The sequence below is a fragment of the Petaurus breviceps genome, unplaced genomic scaffold (genome assembly GCF_028583685.1).
Source record: "Petaurus breviceps papuanus isolate PSGF00001 unplaced genomic scaffold, PetGlider_PUasm1.0 90822, whole genome shotgun sequence".
Taxonomy (NCBI): Eukaryota; Metazoa; Chordata; class Mammalia; order Diprotodontia; family Petauridae; genus Petaurus; species Petaurus breviceps.
This window is the reverse complement of record NW_027187351.1, coordinates 19919686-19925949: the sequence shown is the minus strand read 5'-3', so window position 1 is coordinate 19925949 and position 6264 is coordinate 19919686.

Sequence of the window (6264 nt, the reverse complement as noted above, 5' to 3'; positions counted from 1 at the left end):
ATATGTATATATACAATGTTATAATGATTAGAAAAGGTTTAACACAATGGCTGGTATATGTTAGAGCCAACATTATTATTATCTCTCTAATTTAATGTAATTGTTCCATACCTGATAACTTTGAAGTGTGTTTTAAATACTAAAAGAAATAAGATCAATAATTTCTCTATGTGATAATTCAAAGATGCAATTGATGCCATCTGAAGTTTATAGTTTATTACTGTATTTCTAAATTGTATTGTATTTCTAAAATTTCCTTAGATTGTCAAATTTTAGAGACCATTGTTAGGTAGAAATGATATTAAAGCAATTTTTAATCAGGATTTTGTTGTATATGAATTGGTGTTTTGGAAGGGTGTGATAAAATCTTCATAACTGGAAACTCATTTTGGTTATCAACAGGTAATAATAATACTAATATTTACTACGATAGCAGATTTTTCAGTTGAAGTTGTGGGTATTATTAACATATATACAATGGTTTAAAGTTATAACTTCAATATATTAATGATGAGATGAATTATTCTCTGAGCAAGGCAATTTAGAAACACATTCACCTGAACTGATAATGGGTTGTTTCAAGACTTAAATATATAAAAATGCTTAGGGAATTGTTATATTTCTAAATTGTGAAATTTGGTAAATGTTTGTATCAGCAAAATTGTAGAAAAAGCAATTCCTCTTGTGATATAGATTCTAGATTAAGTATTGTACCCAAAAAAGGGAAGAATTAATGGGTTAGGATAAACTTCCAAGTTTTGTCTGTATTTAAGAGGAAGTTTCACCTAAAAATTCTCATAAACTCCATGGAAAAGTTTCTGTTTGGTAAAATTCCCATTGAAAAAATGAGAATCCTTGGGGGAACAAAAGATGGGATATGATTTTTAAGCCTGTTTCATCTTAGGATATATTTATATATGTTAATATGGAGGTTTACATACTACCACAATCACTATCTATATGAGATTTTAGAATGTAATAATTTCCTAATTCCTAGTTATATATTTAAGGATAAAGAAAAGATACTGAATAAACTTTTAAAGGTATGGTAAACTTTGTAATTGTGATAAGGCTAATTTAATTGGGTATGTTCTTGAGTTATAACAACAATATCCTCTTCATTACAAATATCTTTTTGACTGGAAGCAGGAAAACAATTATTCAGTTTCTGTTATAGTTCAAATAAGAAGTAATGAAATTCTGGCCTAAAATTATCATCTTGTGAATACAGATATTGGTTTTGGTGAATTATTTTAATTTTATTGGGCATGGAAATTGTTCCATGTGCCTCTAATACTTCTCTCTAGCTCATCAGAGTTCACATTTTTTGAATATTTGCATTCATGTCTCAAGTTTAGTGATATTTTCCCTGTGATATAGGAGCTCACTAGAGCCCACAATCCAATCTTTTAGGATTTAATTTTCTGCTATTTTGCCTCCTTAATTCTCCACAGATTCCCCATCCCCTCTTCACTCACCTCCAATCCAAAACACAAACACCCAGCATCACTATTTCTTCTATTACCTCCTGTCACTCTATTTACCTGGAACAAATAGATCAATGAACATAAATGGCATTTATTTTATTAAGTGCTTACCATGTGCCAGGAACTGAGCTAGGCACTGGAGATAAAAAATAAGTAAGCAAGACATTTCATGGACTTAAGTGATTACATTATAATGTAAAGATAAGAGAAAGTATGTGGGTAGAGGGTAGAACATATGTAAGTGGCTGTATAGGGTGGAGATGAGCAGGAATTGAGATCTAATTCAAATTAAGATCCAACATTACCTAAGGGTGCATTGGGAGGTAGATAAGTATGATAGCTAGAGTGTAGTAAATATGGCATGGAGACATGGGAAGTGACAAGGAGTCCTGGTTTTAAGTAAAAATTCACTTATCAATATGGACCCAAAAGTCCAATTTCAAGTTTGCAGTCGGGGTAAATAAGGATGCAAATATAGCAGGACCCCAGTGTAGAGATGTCTAGAAAGTTATTTTTTATTTCTCTTAACTCCTGATGATTCACCAGACAATAAAGATCATTAAGAAACAAGATGATGTTGAAGAACTAAAAAAAAACTACTTCAATATGTAGGTAGTTATACACTTTGTATATTTAATCAGAGCCTATGAACACTTCTTTCAATTATCATTCACCACATGGATCTACAAGTAACCTAGAATGATCAGGTTGAATGGCACTATGGAATAGCGGATAGAAAACTAGTCTACAAATCAAAAAGATCAAGATCACATTTTACACTTAACTTATATTGATTTTGTGATCCTGGGTAAGTTACATAACTTTTCACTGCCTCAAATCACTCTCTGAAAAATAAGTTGCAGAGTAAATATCAGCCTATTTTGATTCCAGAAGTTTTTTTGCTTACTAAGTTGTAGCTCTAGCAATTATTTGTGCGTATGTGTTTACATGTGTTTGCATACATGTATGTATGGTCATATATACATTCAAAACATACATATATATCCATGACATACATATAGCATATGTCACAATATGTAAATAAGTTAATATATTCTCTAATATCATCTATACATACATATGCTCATTTACTTTCACCAAAGCCCATCCCCTCCCAATTGCATCATGTTTCCATAAAAAAAAAATTAAGCTATCTGAAATGAATCATAAAGTTCATCTTCCTTTCAAATGAGGACACTGGATATACAAATATATACATAACTTTGGTTTTCTAAAAGTAGCATGCATTTTGAAAAATATAAGGCATTTTCTATATTATTATTATATGCAAAGATGAAATTTGGTGCTCATTTCCAAACTGCTCTCGTGTGTAGCAAGAATCATACAACAGAGTCAGAATTTACTCAGGGAAAGAAATCCCCCATAGATAATACTGTAACAGTAGTTAAATTCTAGTTTTCATCATTCATGTATTATGATATCTTAATGGCCTTTGAAAGTGGTTAGTCCAATATAAGATGTATTTGAACATGATCTAAAGTATTCCAATATAACAAACTTAATAAATCTATAACTTATTAAAAAAATGGAAGCACACACACACATATACCCTCAAGAGTGATTCAAATTCCCCAAGAAACTATGTGAGACAGTCAAAGTTAATTGCTCTCTTTCTGCTGTTTGGCAATTTAAAAATAAAATTCACAAAGCATGTTTACAATTTTCCTTGTACACAAAAGGAGACATGCATAAACAACTCCAATGCCTTGATGGGTTGTACTTGGCAGTACTATGTAGATATGGCATTTCTAGAAAATAACTCATTAGATGTGGTGAGTGAATTACTTCCTACATTACCAAGCATGAAAAATATGAGCTCCAGGACCTGTGGGATGAAATATGGTATGACAGCAGCCTGTCTTCCAGGCTTCAGAAGGCTGGGATAAAAACAACAGCAGTCTGTTTCTCCGGCAGCTAGAGATTGCTTCAGTGGAAGCTTTATGTAGAGCAAATCTTGGGGGCCTTAGATACATAAATCTTATTGCACAAAATATATTGCTGAATATTTAATCCTTATAGGGAAATAAAAGGACTTTGAAAAGAAAGCATCCCCAAAGTAAATATCTACTCTGCTCTTATTTAATTGACTTATTTTAGTTCATGATAACAGATGACTTAGAAAATGTTTCTCTTTAAAGGTCCAGGAAATAAAAGAAAAAAAAAAGAAGTCTCACAAAACTCACATTGTATGAAGTCAAAATAATTAATGATTTTTTTATAAATATTATTTTACTACTTTGATTGAGGACAATTCAATCAAAGAAGAAGATTCTTTTCCATCTTAAACAAAAACAACTATACTGTTTTTATACATTTCTATACATTTTCAATTTTAGTATGGGTCTGTAAGAAAAATTCTGGACCCTGGATGTGTTGTTAACAAGTAGCTAAATAAGGCTTTTATCCACATGACTTATTTGTAGAGAAAGGAAAATTTACCTTGGAATAAAAGATATAAATTTTAACCCTGTATTTGCCAAAGCATAGTAGTAGTGGCTTGAAATGTGCCACTTAATTTATCTGTCTCAATTTTCACATCATTGAAATTAAGTGTTTTAATTAGCATTATAATAAAGTTGCAACAACATAGGAGTGAAAATCAAGGCCAGTAGTTTAATCTCAGTTTTATTATGTTTGTTTTTCCTTCCAATACCATTATATTTTCAGCACTCAAATCATCATTTCATATGCTTTAAATAAGTAATCTTATAATTCCCCAACCTTATCTAGTTGTAATAACCAAACAAACAAGGATTCATTGCACACCTCCTATTAGCCAAGGCCAAAAATGGTCTAAGTTCTCAAATTACTTACCTTCTCTGTGAAAGCTCTTGTATGACATTTAGGGGGCAGAATCAAGACGTCAGAGTAGAGAAAAAAATGTAGCTGAACTCTTGAACATCCCCCTCCAAACAAATAATATTTCAAATCTAATTTGAAGAGACAGAAGCAACAAAATATCAGAGTAAGATATTCTTCCAGGTGAAGACAGCATAGGGGGTCTGAAAGAGAGGACTGAGATGGGAAGGAGGAGGCTGGCCCCAAGATTGTGCAGATGATATAGCCAGTGATATCATGTGTTAAAATGGGAAGGTCATAGGGACTCATCCTTCTTTTTCTGAGGTCATATGATTCCTTGAAAACTAGGCCTAGGACTTTGCCTTTTCATTTTTTTTAATTTTCTATTGTAAGTACAGGAAATAAAGTCTCTGATCTAGGTTTGCTTCTTTGATTTTTGATTTGCTAGATTGATTAGCTGTGATGGAGAAATCCAGGAATTTAAATCAAATAATATAGTCATCCCATCAATGGCACCTGGAGGAAAATGTCTCCTGGATTCTGGCCCAGCCAAAAGCTGGTAATGAGGATACTGGCTTTGGAATTGAACTTGGTGGAACCAATCATATATAGGAATCAAATTAAATTTCAAGTGTAAAAACCCATATCACCATGTGTCAGTGACCTGAAGTGGTAGGTGTATGGGGACTGAGAGAGTGGATGATGTCCCTGAAACTTCAGAGAAAGTGTTTATATATATATATTGCTTTTTGGAGGGCAATTGGGGCTAAGTGACTTGCCCAAGATCACACGGCTTGTGTTAAGTATCTGAGGCCAGATTTTAACTCAGATCCTCCTGACTCCAGGGCTGGCTCATTTCACTGTGCCACCTAGCCTCCCCTTTTTTGCTATGTTTTTAACTGAATATTCTATTGGATATGTGCACATATAAACACATGCGGCATGTGTGCTGCATGTTTGTGTTTGTTTGTGCAGTCTTATGTTAGGTGGATAAATAGGAATGGAATTCTAGTCATAGGGTGGCCACCTACTACTGGGGGCACAGAGACAGTGGGGCTTCAAACTGATGGGAGAAAAAAAATGTCCTGAAAACCTGAAAGTATCTGATATCCTTGTCTGCGGAGAGGAACAGAAGTTGAGAGAATGCAGGAGGCCTAGCTGTCACACAATGGGGCTAGAATCATCCAAATTACATGATAGTGAACTTTTTGAATTGAAGCATGGACAATGTAGAGAAAAGTAAACCTGGATTGTCCTTCTTGCTGAGGTAGTATTTTTAGTGATTTCCCTGGAGATGATAGTTACTAACTAGGACCCCTCAGCTCAAGTTTGGTAATTTAAGTTCACTTCAAGTTCTACTTAGGGATCTCTTCATAATTCACTTTTTTTCAAAGTGGCCTGGAGGGTTTAAAATTTTCACTCATTAGATTGGATAAAGTGGGAAAATGAGTACTGCTTGGCCTTGAATGGCCTGGATTTTTTATACTACTAATGGTCTTGATCACCCAAATTACCTCTGGGAGAACTACTAAATGAAAACCTTAGCAAATTTAAGGTACTTATATTTCTGTGAGAACGGGAAAAGAATGTCTGATTCTTGAATGGTTTTTGGAAATGACCATGCACCTGAACCAATGGCACTCTTCATATCTATAATAGTATATATTCTTTGCCAACAATTAAGCAGAAGCAAGAAAGACTCTAATAGTGAAAGAATGCAGACTAAGAAAGACCCTGGAATCATTGAATTGTCTAACAACTATGCTAAAAAGAACGAAAACAACAACAAAAACCTGAGTTCTGTTCAATTTTTATTCAGATTATGAATGATCAACCCAAATTTTATCACATAGATTTTGTAATTCTTTGATGCAGGCCATTGTGGGAAGGCACTTGAAAGAGCAATGCTAAAATCTCCCCAGTAGCCAAACACATTGCTGAAAAACTGTATCATCAT